The sequence below is a fragment of the Rana temporaria genome, chromosome 6, assembly GCF_905171775.1.
Source record: "Rana temporaria chromosome 6, aRanTem1.1, whole genome shotgun sequence".
In the NCBI taxonomy this organism is placed as follows: Eukaryota; Metazoa; Chordata; class Amphibia; order Anura; family Ranidae; genus Rana; species Rana temporaria.
The window spans coordinates 87,242,357-87,259,937 of NC_053494.1; the positions used below are offsets into that span (position 1 = coordinate 87,242,357).

Consider the following 17,581-nt stretch of genomic DNA (forward strand, 5'->3'; position numbering starts at 1 on the left):
GAAGGGACCGCAATACCTGTGGACTGAACGGGGGAGGTACATACACTGCAGCCAGAATGAATGTCAATTGGTATACTTTGCACAGCAGAAACACATATCTCCCTTCCTGGTCAATCTTAGAGTCTATACACTGAAAATCTAGGGATCTGTGTATCAATACACTCACACCCCTCGAATACGAGGTGTGAGTGGAGTGATAAGTCCAACCTGCCCATGCAAATCCCAGCCACGACCTAGTATCCGGGGTCAAATGGGTCTCCTGCAAAACGCAGATGGCTGGAAAGTGCTTTCTAAGGGAGGTGGATACCATAGTCCGCTTAAGCGGATCTCCCAAGCCCCTGACATTCCATGAAATTACAGCAATTCCCGCCATCATTCCTCAATTACAGTATCATCATATGACATATTAAACCTCCTCCCGTCCGCAATATCGCTATGTCTCCCCATCTTAACTAACAGCAGCATATCATATAGCATTGTCAAGCAATTGTCAAATTTGGCCCTGCGCCTTTGTACTTCCGCAGAGAAGTCGGGATAAAATGACACCCTCACCCCATTAAATTGAACATTGCGACGTTCTCTGGCTAGTCTCAGAATGATTTCCTTGTCCTTAAAGTTAAGCAGTTTGGCCAGGATGGTGCGCGGCGGGTTGCCAGGAGGGAGAGGCCTAGGCGGTACTCTATGCGCCCTCTCCACCGAATAGAAGGGTGTGAAGGCCTCCTTGCCAAAAACCTCTTGCAGCCAGGTCTCTATAAATGCAGTGGGGTCACGGCCCTCCGTTTTTTCCGGTAGGCCCACAATGCGAACATTGCTCCTCCTCAATCGGTTCTCGATATCCTCATTACGGTTCTCATTAGCTGTCGCGGTTCTGGCCGTGACCTGCAGTTCCCTAATAAGGGGGCCATCCTGTCTTCCACCTCGCTCACGCAGCTCTCCACCGCCGTGGTGCGCTCTCTAATTTTCTGAAAGTCCTGTCGGATCAATCCCACCTCCTCCTTCAGCCCCCCAAAGTGTTGTTGCAGTGTCTGCACCGTGGCTGTGCACTTATTTACTGCCTGCAGTATCTGGGCCAGTGTGGGTTGTTCAGCTCCCTCGTCCTCCTCCTCCTCCCCTATATTCTCTGCGTGCGTGTCTTGTACTGAGGCCTGTGAGGTCCGGGCAGAGCAGGGCCCCGGCGCCAATGCATTAAAGATGTCAGGTGTAGCATCCAGCTCCTCATCCGAGGGACGGTCTGCTAGGCCATTCAGCTTCTGCACATAATATACCATGTCTTTAGGGGCCTCTTTTCCCAGGGCTTTAGGTGTCTTAGGGGGGTGCTTACCGGGTTCACGTTTGTCTCCTCGTGTCTTCCAGGCCGCTGCGGCGCCATTTTGTATGTCAGGGAGCTCATCTCCTTTGAGCTGTTTGCGGGTCATCATGCCGGTAATCGGGCAGGAGGGCGGATCGCTGTGTGCACCGAGTGCTGATGTACCTCTGGGTGGTGTTCGTTACCGAGAACGAGCGGTATTTCAGCCGGGAGAAGGATCGCTGCAATGTGCTGGTCGGGAGCTCTGTGAGACACGTCCGCTCACATGCCGCTCTTGGCCACGCCCCCCCACATCCTTAGCTGAAGTCGGGTCCCTAGGAACAGTGGAGTGAGATGCTGAAATAGCCACCCCGAAGTCTCAAATGGCACAGATGATGGAGATGATGACCTTGTTGATAGCGAAAGTCACCAAGACAACTAATTAAGGTAACACCATGACAAGAGTGCCTCAGACATCATCTACTACCTTCGGCCAGAGGCCAATGAGTAACAAAGTTTGCTTCATCTGCGGAGAAACTGGACATTATCGATGAGTGCAAGCCCAGGAAAACCTGAGGCACAGCGCCAAAAGCCGGCAGGAAACAAGGAGTCAACCGGGTGCCCTGTTTCATCAGCTAGCTTGGCGCAAAGAGACCGCAGCGGAAGTCAAAACCCTCACAGAGGGTTCCTGTTGTTGCCTCTGATCGACTCATTGTCCCACTCCCTTTGACCCGGGCTTCCCCGGGGGCGGGGAGTCAGTGCACACCAGATGCCCAGTGCTCAACAGAGACTAAGCCGAATCAGAATTTCCACAAGAAAGGGGTGCAGATACAGGCCACCGAACAGGCCCAACCTGCCACCTCTCACGAATTCCCTCCCACGTTAGTGGGACCTTCCCCCGTTGTCTCCATCCAAGTGGAAGGAATATACACCAAAGCCCTCCTGGATACTGAAGCGCAACTGACTCTCCTCTATAGAGACTTTTATGACAAGCACCTCAAACACCTGCCCCTACAGAAGCTAGAAGAGCTAGAGATATGGTGTATTGGGACTCGGAATTACCCTTATGATGACTATCTACCAGTCAAACTGACCTTTGACCCCTCTGTACCTGGGAAGGCTGAGACTTTTGATACTTTGGCAGTGGTCTGTCCTCGTCCTCCAGAGGCTAATAAAAGCTCCCTCATCATCGGAACTAATACTGACCTTGTCAGAAGACTGTTAACACCTCTTGTCCAAGAGCACGGCACTTCAACTACAAGTGTGTACCCCATGTTGAGACAAGCCTATCAGCGCCTTGTGCAAGAACAGAAGGCTTCAGCTGAAGGAGTGGGGAAGATCTGCCGCTTGGACCGGAGTGAGAAGGTGTTACAGCCCGGAGTGGTAGCTTGTTTGAGAGCAACCGTCAAGCTGAATCGGAAGCAACCAGGCCCTTTCATTGCCCTTGAAGCGGACGGTCAGAAAGAAGACATAGGTGTGGAGATAATCCCTGAAGTGGTCCCAACAAAGGCGTTACAGAGAATTCACGGAAGGACACAGTTAGTGTTCGCAACATAAGAACCTTGCCTGTGAAGATGCCGGCTCGGACATTGTTAGGACAAGTTAATGCAGTAAGTCTCACCATCTGATTTCGTGGGAGACACAAAAATGAAATCCCTGTAGAGGAGTTCTATCTGAAGAATACTCCTCTCTCACCTGCCTGGAGGGAGCGATTTTCATGTCGGATGTGCAAAAAGTGCCCAACACCGGATCCACCTCCAAAGGATAAGCCATTCCAAGAAAGAGTCAGACGGATTCCTTTAGGGGACTTGGAAGACCTGCGCAAACAGCTGTTGAAGAGAGCAGGAGTCATCGGAGAGTCTCGGAGTCCATATGCTTCCCCAATAGTGGTGGTACGGAAGAAGAATGGGTTGCTGCGGTTGTGTATCGACTACAGGATGCTAAACCGAAGGACCATTCCTGACCAATATACCACCGGAGGATAGAAGACGCCTTACAGAGCCTGTCAGAGGCGAAGTGGTTTAGCATGCTAGATATGAAGAGCGGGTACTACCAAATCCCCATGCACCCAGACGACCGGGAAAAGACCGCTTTCATTACCCCAGTGGCATTCTTCAAATTTCACTGCATGCCTCAAGGCCTGTCCGGCACCCCGGCCACTTTCCAGAGTCTGATGGAGAAGACTGTGGGTGACATGAACAAACTGTGATATCAAAAATGAATGTGTAACCAGAAAAGACACGCCAGATGTACAATCTTCCTCAGATAATTCCACTGGACAGATGACAAGCAGTTAGGGATATATAAAGTGGCCGCTTACCAGATAAGTTGGATCTCTATCACAGAGATCAAAACAAGCTCAGCATACAAGAATCACTCCAACAGCGGCAGCTGGGCTCACTCCTCCACTAACAATACACAGGCTGCATCAGGGATCTCCCTCCAAATCTTTCAGATGAATGGGATCACTCACAGGGCATAATGTAGAGAAATAAAGGAAGGATACTTCATGGTGCAGTATAGCTTTAAAAGCAAATCCCTTTATTCACAGATAGCTGGGACACTGACATCATAAAAGTATATTGAAAGCAGGGAAAGTTATTCACACGAGGCTGCAATGAAGCCAGCTGCGGCTTGAGCCAGCCAGCTGGAGCGTGGTGACGTCAAATTCTATCGCTCCACCCGACGCTGCGTTTCTCCGTATGAGGCATCTACAGGGTAAGGAGTCTAGAACCGGACGTCACACACCACGCTTAAATAACAGCAGGAGAGAGACACCGGAAACCTAATTGGACTAGAATGCCACCAGGTCACTCAGTGTACAGCACTGCAACCCTGTCGGCAAACCCTGCAGCAATAAAATTACATGCAAGGATGCCCAAAGGGAAATATCCTATTAACAATACTAAGAACACCGTGCTGATGGCAAGAAAACTTATGAATGATGATTGCTACATACACATTATGATCAAAGCTTAGAACACATTAAAATATTAAAAACAATACAGTCCTGTATACTAATGTCATAGCAATACATCATATATTTATACCATAAAAATCCTGCATAGCCCTGTGTGTCAGTAAATAAAAATGGGCACCATAGGGGCATCTTGAAAAACAAAATATATACATATGTCACTGTAAAAAGATTATACAAAATACATATATAACCATAAAAAGAAATAGTGATATTATCCCTAACAGGTCCACCTATAACATTGGCAGCCTGGTCAATGGCCTGCAGGACATGATACACTATGAATATAATTTCTTACTGGTAAAAATTAAAATTATTTCATAAAAATTCAAATTATAAAAATTATTAAGATATGTGAAAAAATATATATCGAACACTCCTATGACTTGGAAAATGAAGAAGGAACAGAAAGGAAGAGAAAATCTGCTGGATAACACCTCCAATAATCATAACAAACACCCCAAACTACCAACAATCCAGAGGGGAGGGGGTGAAGTGCTAATACCCCTAGAGGGGAAAGGGAGAAGGGGCGAAGGGCAGAGGAGGCAAACGAAACAACTCCGAAAAAAAGAAGGAGGTAATATGTTAAGGAGTTTTTAACCTGAGTGGAGAGGAACTGAATCAAAGGCTTAAAGGGTCACTAAAGGATTTTTTTTTTTAGCTAAATAGCTTCCTCTACCTTACTGCAGTCCTGGTTTCCTGTCCTCATTGTTCGTTTTTGCTCTGATGTTGCTGTATTTCTGCTCTGTTCTGGACACTTCCTGGTTGTCTGTTTCCTTTGGACCACAGTACTGGGAGCATCTAGTTTCGTTTTCCAAACCCTCACTTCTCTATGGCTCTATACAGCACAGAGGCAGGATAACATGCAAAAACGAAACTGAAACTAAAGTTACATTATATGATTGTTTTTTATCTATTTTTAATCGTTTTGTTTTCCTATTATGGCCCGGATTCACAAAGCACTTACGCCGATGTATCTCAAGATACGCCGACGTAAGTGCTAATGTGCGCCGTCATATCTGTGCGCCGAACCCACAAACTAAGATACGCCTACAAAAAGGCTTCAGCCTTCCGACGTAACTTGCTCACGCCGGCGTAGGGTGGTCGTACATTTACGCTGGGCGCATATTTACGCTCCCATTGATTAGCCATTCAAATATGCAAATGAGGAAAATACGCCGATTTACGAACGTAAGTGCGTCCGACGCAGTGCGCGTAAGTTATACGTCCGGCGTAAAGTTATGCCCCATAAAGGAGGTGTAACTCAGCAGCATCCATGCAAAGGACTGCACCAGGGAACCCAAGTCTATGTAGTTCACGTTGGACGTTTGTCTGGCTGGGCGTAGGTTACGTTCACGCCGTAGGCAGTGATCCAACGTATCTTAGGCAGTTGTTCCGACGTGATTCTGAGCATGTGCATGAGGATGCGTCCATGGGACGGCGCATGCGCCGTTCTTTATAAGTATCTGTCTGGCGCTCGGCCCATCATTTGCATGGGGTCACGCCTCATTTGCATGGCTCACGCCCACTTCCACCTACGCCGGCTTACGCCTTAGAAACCCAGCGCAGTTTAGGGAGCAATTGCTTTGTGAATTCCATGCTTGCCTCTCTGCGCTGCGTTGGCATAGCGTATCTTATTTGCGATACGGCAGCGTAATGTGCGCCTGCTCTCTGTAAAACCGGCCCTTTTGTCTCTATACCCTGTAAACAGTCAATTGAGTAAAAAAATGTTTTCCTTTACAACTCCTTTAAATACGCCCCTAGGAAGCCCCTCAATAAATTCCAAATGTTTTTAGATGTGCAGAAATATGCCAGGAAACTGAGTATAAAACTTCATTTTTTGTCCAATTCCATTATCAAGAATAGTATTCCAGTGGGAGGAGATGTAAGAGGGGGACTGGACTTAGGAATGCATCGTGGTTTAATCCTCCGAGCATAACAGTGTTTAAGGAACTAGTTTTACAGGATCTATTACAAGTTAAATCTAAAAAGGAAAGACAGAAGAGTACAGAGGAAGGAATAGAGAGAAAGGATCTTATCCAGGGGCGTCGTTAGGCCCGGGCTTAGGGGGCTGGAGCCCCGAATGGGTCCCCGTAAAGCCCCGAGTCCCGGGCATTTAGCATGCCATTGTTAGCCCCGATCCCTGCCGAGTGCCGCTGAGTCCTGCCAAGTGCGATAGCAGGCTGGTCCCGCCTTCTGGAGCCCAATGCCTATGATGGACGTCCCACTGATCCAATGCCGAGACCGCAGGACCTGTGACGTCCATCATAGGCGCCGCAAGCTTAGAAGGTGGGAATTACAATGCCGCCCAGTGCGCCATGCGACATGCCCGCTCCCTGCTTGGTTTGGCGGCTCTCCACGTCGGCACGGCTCCTGAGCCTCCTATGGCTGATGGCACACTGGGCGCTCCCGCGCCACACACCATGGCTGCCTGCCGCATCCCCACTCCCTGCTCGGCAGCTCTCCTCCTCGGGTCCTAAGCCTCCCTGGCTGCACTATGACGGGCACACCACGGCTGAGGTAGGTCAGTGATTGTGTATGCCTACCAGCTAGATCAGGTCAGTGTTAGTTGGTCAGGTCAGTGCTAGTGTATGTTGGTCAGGACAGGTCAGTGTATGTTGGTCAGGACAGATCAGTGTATGTTGGTCAGGTCAGTGTATGTTGGACAGGACAGGTCAGTGTATGTTGGTCAGGTCAGTGTATGTTGGTCAGGACAGATCAGTGTATGTTTGTCAGGTCAGTGTATGTTGGTCAGGACAGATCAGTGAATGTTGGTCAGGTCAGTGTATGTTGGACAGGACAGGTCATTGTATGTTGGACAGGACAGGTCAGTGTATGTAGGACAGGACAGGTCAGTGTATGTAGGACAGGTCAGTGTATGTAGGACAGGACAGGTCAGTGTATGTTGGACAGGTCGGTGTATGTAGGACAGGACAGGTCAGTGTATGTTGGACAGGTCAGTGTATGTTGGACAGGTCAGTGTATGTAGGACAGGACAGGTCAGTGTATGTTGGACAGGTCGGTGTATGTAGGACAGGACAGGTCAGTGTATGTTGGACAGGTCAGTGTATGTTGGACAGGTCAGTGTATGTTGGACAGGTCAGTGTATGTATGTTGGACAGGTCAGTGTATGTTGGACAGGTCAGTGTATGTTGGACAGGTCAGTGTATGTTGGACAGGTCAGTGTATGTTGGACAGGTCAGTGTATGTTGGACAGGACAGGTCAGTGTATGTAGGACAGGTCAGTGTATGTAAGACAGGACAGGTCAGTGTATGTAGGACAGGACAGGACAGGTCAGTGTATGTAGGACAGGACAGGTCCAATTCGCATAGCAGGAAATTGTGACCGGCTCTCTATGGAGCCTTTTCACACATCTCTGCATTTTGGTCTTTTTCAGGTCCAAATTCAGCAAAAAAATTGGGCTGAAGTCAGACCTGAAACGGAGAATAGAGACGCAATGGACTCCTGCTGGTAGTAGGAGCATGCTGCAGTGTGAACTAGACATGTGCACTTGGGAAATTAGAAAAATTTGTTTTTATTTCATTCTTTTTTTTTTGTAAATTCGGGAAATTCGAAAAATTTGTTTTATTCGTTTGCTTTTTTTGTAAATTCGGGAAATTCGGAAATTCGAAAATTCGGAACTCCAGATTTCCGAATTCCGAATTTTCAGAATTTCCTTAAAAAGACGAATGAAACAAAAAAAAAGGAATTTTTGGAAATTCGGAAATTTACCATTTTCTAATTTTAGAATTTTAGATGTTCGATTTTTTAAAATTTTCGAATTTTTCAATTTTTGAAATTCCGAATTTTAGAATTTTTCTATTTTCGAAATTTCGAATTATTCGAAAATTAAAAAAATGTAAAAATTAAAAAATTCGAAAATTAAAAAATCGTTTTCAATTTTTAAATTTTCGAATTTTCGAATTTTCGAAATTTCAAATTTTCGAATTTCGAAATTCCGAATTTTCGAATTTCGAAATTTCGAATTATTTAATTTTCGAGTTTTGCAATTTCGAAACTCCGAATTTTTTAATTATCAAATGAAATTTTTTTAAAGAGCAAAAAACGATTAAAACGGAAAAAATAATTTTCCGAATTTTTGGAAAAAATATATAAAAAAAAAATAATAAAACGAAAACGAACTTTCGAATTTTAGATTTTCGAACTATAGATTTTCGAATTCGAAAATTAAGAAATTCGAAAATTCCACAATTTCGAAAATTCAGATTTTCGATTTTTTTAATTTTCGAATTTTCGAATTTTTCAATTTTCGGAAATACAAAATGTTTTCGAATTTTAGATTTTAGAATTTTGCAATTTTGAAATTTTGAATTTTTTAATTTTCGAATTTTTGAAATTCCGAATGTTCATTTTCGTATTTCCGAATTATTAAAAAATTCGAAAATTCGAATTTCCGAAATTCGGAAATACGAATTGTGGGGGTCACAGACAGGAATACAAATTGGACAGGGGTTTGTGCATCTGTCTTTGTGTTGGAGACCTGAAGACATATCTGCTGTGATGAGGAAACCCACCAACTAATTTTTAAATTTCGGAATTTAAAAATGTCAAAACTCAAAAATTAAATAAATAAGAATTTCGAATTTCGAAAATTCGAAAATTAAATAATTCGAATTTAATTTTCAAATTTTCGAAATTCGAAATTCCTAATTATTTAATTTTCGAGTTTTGAAATTTCGAAATTCCAAATTTTTTAATTTTCGAATGAAAATTTTTTAAAGAGCAGAAAACGAATAAAACGGAAAAAAATAATTTTCCGAATTTTTGAAAAAAAAACAATAAAAAAAACGAATAAAATGAAAACGAACTTTCGAAATTTAGAAAATTCCACAATTTCGAAAATTCGAAAAATAAAAAAATCGAAAATTCCACACTTTCGAAAATTCGGAATTCTCAAAATTCGAAAATTCAGATTTTAGTTTTTTTTCAAAATTTTCGGAAATACAAAATGTTTTTCGAATTTTCGATTTTAGAATTTTCGATTTTAGAATTTTGCAATTTTGAAATTCTGAATTTTTTAATTTTTTAATTTTTGAAATTCCGAATTTTAGAATTTCAGAATGTTTTCATTTTCATATTTCCGAATTATTAAAAAATTCGAAAATTCGAATTTCCGAAATTCAGAAATACGAAATGTGGGGGGTCACAGACAGGAATACAAATTGGACAGGGGTTTGTGCATCTGTCTTTGTGTTGGAGATCTGAAGACAAATCTGCTGTGATGAGGAAACCCACCAACTAATTTTTAAATTTTCAAAATTTCGAATTATTTAATTTTCGAATTTTCGAAATTCCAAATTTTCGAATTATTTAATTTTCGCATTTTCAAAATTCCGAATTCTCCTTAATGGGTGAATAGTGCAGAGGAGTCACAAACTTTTCTCACTACGTTTCCTTCCAGTGGTGTTGCAGATTCTGCAATGAGTATTTTTATGCGCTGTCATGTTAGTGTTTCTAGAAATCACATGTATTGGGTGATGTGATTACAAGCGTGGTTTTATGTTTTTTTTGTGTGCATGTTTTTTAAACTCCTGTGTGAACACATTTAACCACTTCCTTACTGGGCACTTAAACCCCCTTCCTGCCCAGAGGACTTTTTGCGATTCGGCACTGCGTCAATTTAACTGACAATTGCGCGGTTGTGCGACTTTGCTCCCAAACAAAATTGACGTCCTTTTTCCCCCACAAATAGAGCTTTCTTTTGGTGGTATTTAATCACCTCTGCGGTTTTTATTTTTTGCGCTATAAACAAAAATAGAGCGACAATTTTGAAAAAAAAAAAACATTTTTTACTTGTTATAATAAATAGCTCAATTTTTTTTTTATCCTCAGTCTAGGCCGATACGTATTCTACATATTTTTAGTAAAAAAAAATAAAAAATCGCAATAAGCGACTGGTTTGCGCAAAAGTTATAGCGCCTACAAAATAAGGGACAGAAATATTATTATTATTATTTTTTAAAACATATGAGATCATCTCTCATTGGCCGCACAGATCGCCTAGCAAACGTCCACTCCGATTGGCCGTTCACGGCGATCTGTGATTGGCTGTGTCCAAGGGACACGGCCAGCACAGAAGTTCCCCGCTGTGCGCTCAGGAGCGCGCGCGGGGAACGCGGAAAGGGGCGGACGTCAATTGACGGCGCCTCAGAGAAGTAGAACCACCCTGCGGCCGTCAATAGTCGTACGGCCGTCGGGAAGTGGTTAAAGTGATTGTAAGGACTAAAAAAACAACAAAAAACAGGTTCACACTTACCGACTTTGGTGCAACAGAATTGCACAGAGTGGTACCGATCCTCCACTTCTGGGTGTGCCACTATAGGAAGCTACTTTACCTGCAGGCTCGCTCCCCAGCCAGGCTGCCTGTGTCTATTGACACAAAATGTGGCCCCACCCCCTGCTCCCTCATCACAGGATTTGAATGACTTCTGCGGAACCAAGAGGGAGCCACTACAGATGGACACAGCTCTGGATTCGCTTGAATTTTGAAAATTCGACACAAAATCCAAATCCGAATTTTCGAAATTCCAAATTTTCGAAATTCATAATTTTCTAAATTCATAATTTTCTAAATTCATAATTTTCGAAATTCATAATTTTCGAATTTTAAAATTTTCTGAATTTCAAAAATCGAAAATTCGGAATTTCAAAAATCGAAAATTCGGAATTTCAAAAATCGAAAATTCGGAATTTCAAAAATCGAAAATTCGGAATTTCAAAAATCGAAAATTTGGAATTTCAAAAATCGAAAATTCGGAATTTCAAAAATCGAAAATTCGGAATTTCAAAAAGTCTAAATTTCGAAAATTTGATTTCGAAACGGCAAAATTCGAAAATTCAAATTTCCGAAAATCCGAATTTCTGAAATTCGGAAATTAAAAAATTCGGAATTACGACAATTCGGAAATTCGAAATCTCGGAAATCCGAAAATTCGCAAATTAGAAATCTCGGAAATACGAAAATTCGGAAATTAAAAAATTCGGAAATAACGAATTTCTCAAAATTCGTTAAAAACGAATTCGAAACTAAACATATTGCACATGTCTAGTGTGAACCCAGCCTCAAGAAAGGAAAGAGGCCCATCAGTCCATTAGGATTGATTTTCAGATCAATATACCATAGTTTGTGGACTTTACTACAGACTAAATAATATACACAGATTTGGGGGTATTTTCACCAAAGAAATGTAGCAGAATACATTTTGGTCCAAATTTATGAAGAAAGATTATTTATTTGCAAAATTTTATAACCGAAACAAAAAGAAACACATTTTTAAAAAAAATCTTATTTTTTCGTTTATTTACCAAAAAATAAAAACCCAATGGTGAATAAATACCACCAAAAGAAAGCTCTTTTTGTGTGAAAAACTGATAAAAATCTCATATGGGTATAGTGTTACATGACCACGCTATTGTGTTACAGCATTAAAAGCTGAAAATTGGCCTGGGAAGGAAGTTGGTAATAGTGTTCGATATTGAAGTGGTTAAATCATAGCTCCCAACTGTCCCTGTTTTCTAGAACTCTCCCTGATTTGGAACAAAGTCCCTCTGTCCCTTTTTCCTCCTCATTTGTCCCTTATTTTGGTCTGATCTATATACACTGCTCCAAAAAATTAAAGGAACACTTTTGAATCAGAACTCCTGGGATATTGATCTGGTCAGTTAAGTAGCAGAGGGGGAGGGGTGTATACAGAGGGGGTTGTTAATCAGTTTCAGCTGCTTTGCTGTTAATTGAAATTAACAACAGGTGCACTAGATGGGCAACAATGAGACGACCTCCAAAACAGGAATGTTATTTCAGGTGGAGGTGTCTGACATTTTTATTCCCTACTCATCTTTTCTGACTGTTTTTCACTAGTTTTGCATTTGGCTAGGGTCAGTGTCACTACTGGTAGCACGAGGCGATACTTGGACCCTATAAAGGTTGCACAGGCAGTCCAACTCCTCCAGGATGGCGTATCAATATGTGTCATTGCCAGAAGGTTTGCTGTGTCTCCCAGCACAGTCTCAAGAGCATGGAGGAGATTCCAGGAGACAGGCAGTTACTCTAGGAGAGCTGGACAGAACCGTAGAAGGTCCTTAACCCATCAGCAGGACCAGTATCTGCTCCTTTGTGCAAGGAAGAACAGGATGAGCACTGCCAGAGCCCTACAAAATGACCTCCAGCAGGCCACTGGTGTGAATGTCTCTGACCAAACAATCAGAAACAGATTTCATGGGGGTGACCTGAGGGCCCGACGTCCTCTAGTGTGCTCTGTGCTCACTGCCAGACACTGTGGAGCTCGATTGGCATTTTAGATTGAACAGCAGAATTGGCAGATCTGCCACTGGTGCCCCATGCTTTTCACAGATGAGATCAGGTTCACCCTTAGCATATATGACAGAAGTGAAAGGGTCTGGAGAAGCCGCGGAGAACTTTATGCTGCCTGTAACAGTTCAGCATGACCGGTTTGGTGGTGGGTCAGTGATGGGCTGGGGAGGCATATCCATGGAGGGATGCACAGACCTCTACAGGCTACACAATAGAAATCCTTGTACCCATTGTCAGACCCTACGCTGGTGCAGCAGTGGGTCCTGGGTTCCTCCTGGTGCACGACAATGCCCGGCCTCATGTAGTGAGAGCATGCAGCCAGTTCCTGGAGGATGAAGAATTTGATACCATTGAATGGCCCCCACACTCACCTGACCTAAATCCAATAGAACACCTCTGGGTCCATACAGTGCCGCCAGGTTGCACCTCAGTCTGTTCAGGAGCTCAGTGATGCTCTGGTCCAGATCTGGGAGGAAATACCCCAGGAAATCATTCGTCGTCTCATTAGGAGCATGTCCTGATGTTGTCAGACATGCATACAAACACTTGGGGGCCATACAAACTGGGGACCATTTTGAGTTGTTGCAATGAAATTTCAGCAAAATGGACTAGCTTGCTGCATAATTTTTTCACTTTGATTTTCGGGGTGTCTTTGAATTCAGCCCTCTGTAGGTGGATAATTTTAATTTCCATCAAAAGGTGTGCCATCCTTTCATTCCTAACACATTACCCAGTCCATATCAGTATAGATATCCAGCATGAGATTTTTGCCTGTTGAGATCTGATATGTTTTCAAAGTGTACCTTTAATGTTTTTGAGCAGTGTAGTTGTATATAAAATGCACTATTTCCTGGATATACATGCTCAGTGTGTTTAGTATTCTCAGCCATACTGTTGTCTTTTATTGCACACATTTTTTTTAAAAAAGCCTATGGCGTGTGAATACACCCAGAAAAAAATGTGCACACACATAAAGAGTGTTCACAAAACATACAGACGGGTGGAACGTCAAGTGGTCCTCCTGTAAAAAGGACCCAAACCCTGATCCCTAGGGGCATTAGGCTCCAGACGGGGACTGAGGTACTGTGGTCCGAGCAACCGAAGGCGACACGGACCCAACTTCCTTGGAGGGACTGCCGAAACAGAACCCTCCCAGTACTAGGTGGGGCTCCCCCGAAGGGAGACCCCATGAGAGCAAGTGAACTAAGCCAGAAGGCCATGTCCACCCACTCCCAAGACGTTCAGGGCTGGCCTGAGGACCCCCACCCTACTAGTCACACAGTGAACAAAAAACGTGCACAAATAAAAAAAAGACAAAAACGTGACAAACATAGGCTATGAATAAAATAAAGTGAGGGAAAGGGATAGTGGAGAGGAGAGTGAAAGCGTGGTCATTGTGTTCTACAATGACCAGGCCCTCCGGCCAGGAATAAAAAATTCCTCCGGTCCTAGCCAAAAGGCCCGGCCCAGGAGGCAGGTGCTAAAAAAAGCGTGTTGCTGGTGCAGTGACTGTGGTATCACTCACAGTGATTACTCACAGTGATTCTCAGATACTCCTGGACTGCCACTCCAAAGGCACATGCACCATAGGCTTTTCCGTTCCAAATCCAACCCCCCGACCGGCTATGGCAGCCCTCCACCACTGCCAACTAGAGAGCCCTTCAAGGTTTTCTTAGGGAGAACTGCCGCTCCAGTTAGCAGCCTCCACCAATACTAGCCCTTCCAGACCCCCCCGTCAACCCGGTGGATTTGCATGGTCCTACCCCGTTGCATACCTGGGCATTACCAGCTCCTCCAACCGTATCGATGACAGAGATAGCACTTACACCAGCCAGCCAGAAGGCCGGACTAGAACTTGGCAAAAAGACAAGACCAAGTGCAGCCACCCATCCTCACCAGGAGAACCCTTCCAGATGGCTCAGACGCAACCATAGGCTGGCCCCCAGTATCTGTCGGGCAGCTCGGCATAGTCCCTGCTGAAACCATCCTTCCAGGTGCAATGACGTCATTGGATTGCACCCACCCCATTAGGAGATGCTTCTGCGCTCCTCTGACAACTGATAAGAACAGAAACTACACTTGATCTTAGCCAAAAGGCTGAGAAGCTAATCCAGGGCAGGCATAATTATTTTGCAGCATAGGGAGAGCTTTCTGTCTCTGAGAAAAGAGGATGGCTTGATGCACTTCACCCCAACAAATTTAGACCATTTAATTTACACATGTTAAAAAAATAGGTAGTAAAGGTTGGACCGTCTTTGCACATTTTTTCATATTAGAAAAGGAAAATAAAATTTCTGACCTGATCAAGAATCGGATTTCCGCAGGTTTATTAAACTTCCACAGGCAGCTGGTTTATGAGTGATCAGCAAAGCTGAAACACATTGTACCATAAAGAAAGGGTGAGGCCGGTTCAAAGTTTAACCAACTAATCAAATGCCCTTCATGACATTAGAATGGAAACAATGACAAACATTTCTAATAATTGTTTCTCCAGGAAGGTAAAAAGATTTTTTTGTGAACTTTGCATTTGGTATTTTATGTAGCCTTCTGCTACCGGAAGAGAATTTGGTCCACTACAGTCATGTACATTGGGGCGAATTTCCTGGATATACATGTTCAGTGTGTTTAGTATTCTCAGCCATACTGTTGTCTTTTATTGCACAAATACCATGGATGGACTTTATAGTTTAAATTACATAATTGATCCTGAAGTGATATACTGCACTAATTAAATATACTCTTGCGTTGCTACAAGGGACTTTGTTCAAAGTTATTATCTTCTTAAAAACATATACACAATGATAACTTCATCTGATGATGTGTTCATTCTTATTGTTTATGGTAATATACAGTAGGTTGACAAAAGTAGTCTTGATTCAGCAATTGCGGTCATAGGAAGCCCTGGCCAGTGTTAATGTTTTTGTTTTTTGAATATTTTTACATGTGGGGGGGGGGGGGGGTTCGGGGGTTAATAAATCATTTTCAAGGGTTCAGTCAGTTAATAAAGTAATTTTTCTGATATATTTAAGTCGGTTTGAAATTCAATTTTTTTTGTGTAGCAGAGGTCTACTACCAAAGTTATCATTTAAGAAATGTATTGTTCTTTAGAAAGGGTTTGGCTCCCTCTAGTGGCCATTGAAACTTTATCAGGATATTTCCTTCTGGTTAAGAAAAACAGTTATGCATTATGGGATATTTAGGACAATGAGGAAGTACTCATGTTGTTAAATCAGGCTGGGAACTACAAACCTACAATGCCAAGCTACAAACCCACAATGCCAAGTCACAGCACAGCCTGCTGGGTAAGCAGATAAAAGGACAGGCGTGGCATGCTTTCTCTCTCTCTGGACGCCATTCAACAACCAGCAAGAGGCCTGTGTGTGTGCCCAGGGCTGGGAGAGCCTGTGATCTATAGCAGAGAGCAGATCGCCTGCCCCAGAAGGATCCTTGTAAGCAGCCATGCTGATCGATCAGGAGAACAAGCCAGCGTTTCAGAGTTTTTGAAGCCAATTGCCTTCCAGCACACCGGGAGGAGCAGCACGACGCGGAGGTGCCATCTACACAGATGCAGTCCACATCCAGCTGGGATCTAGAGTGGTGAGAAGGCATTTGCCTATCCATGTAGTGACTGTACTATTGCTAAGTGATTGCCTGCTATACAGACTGCCGCTGAGACCTGTAGTTCCACGGCGGTGGATCTATTGCACCTGAGTATTCTATAGCTGGATCCTGGGGTTTTCTGTTTCATTTTACCCCATGCTGCAAGGTCAGTACTGTACAGTGCCAAATGGAGAGGAAGAATTTGAAGTATGGATGGAGCAGGCTATGCAGGCCATAGAAGAGTGGGATCTGCCAGATGCCCAAAGAAGCAACGCATCAGTGAGAGTTTGCGAGGAGCTGCTGCTGAGGCTATCAGGAACTTGAGATTTAGTAACACAACATGTTATAGGAGGAAAGAAGAAGTGTATTGTGGGCCTATAATACACCTCCCGGCGCCGCAAATGGACAGAGACTGCACAATAATCAATAACAAATAGCTTTCAATAACATGAACATCTGTGTATCACAGTATACAATTAAATTAAAAAAAGCAGCCGTTTAAATAAATACAAACATATAAAAAGAGATTTAAATACTATAAAAACAAGTAATTGTAAAAATAGAGAAAATCAGCGCTGTTTGTGATTTTCTCTATTTTTACAATTACTTGTTTTTATAGTATTTAAATCTCTTTTTATATGTTATAGGAGGAGTTCGGACAGACAGAGAAAGCAGCTGACCTGACCTCATCAGGGTTGTGAGAGATGAAGAAGCCATGTTCGATGACAAGCAAGCAGCTGTTCGTCCAGCCTCCACATCTTTAGCTGAAGTCGGGTCCCTAGGAACAGTGGAGTGAGATGCTGAAATAGCCACCCTGAAGTCTCAAATGGCACAGATGATGGAGATGATGACCTTGTTGATAGCAAAAGTCACCAAGACAACTAATGAAGGTAACACCATGACAAGAGTGCCTCAGACATCATCTACTACATTCAGCCAGAGGCTAATGAGTAACAAAGTTTGCTTCAACTGCGGAGGAACTGGACATTATCGATGAGTGTACCCAAGCCCAGGAAAACCTGAGGCACAGCGCCAAAAGCCTGCAGGAAACTCCAGAGGGCCCCGGTGAAGGAGTCAACCGGGTGCCCTGTTTCATCAGCTAGCTCGACGCAAAGAGACCGCAGCGGAAGTCCAAACCCTCACAGAGGGTTCCCGTTGTTGTCTCTGAGCGACCCATTGTCCTGCTCCCTTTGACCCGGGCTTCCCCAGGGACGGGGAGTCGGTGCACACCAGATGCCCAGAGCTCAACAGAGACTAAGCCATATCAGAATTTCCACAAGAAAGGGGTGCAGATACAGGCCACTGAACAGGCCCAACCTGCCACCTCTCACAAATTCCCTCCCACGTTAGTGGGACCTTCCCCCATTGTCTCCATCCAAGTGGAAG

At 43.7% G+C, this 17,581-nt stretch overlaps 1 protein-coding gene and 1 pseudogene across 2 annotated transcripts in view; both read right to left on the bottom strand.

Annotated features, from left to right (window-relative positions):
* Positions 1–14,968, bottom strand: part of LOC120943594 (lipopolysaccharide-induced tumor necrosis factor-alpha factor homolog) — a 168,293-nt gene extending 153,325 nt beyond the window's left edge. The window contains exon 1 of one of the 2 annotated variants that reach the window (XM_040356969.1): positions 14,895–14,968. The gene's annotated coding sequence lies outside the window, so the exon portion shown is untranslated. The remainder of the gene's footprint in view (positions 1–14,894) is intronic. The other variant, XM_040356971.1, reaches the window with a different exon arrangement.
* On the bottom strand, positions 14,595–14,704 carry LOC120944530 (annotated as a pseudogene).
* Positions 14,969–17,581: the final 2,613 nt, after the last annotated feature.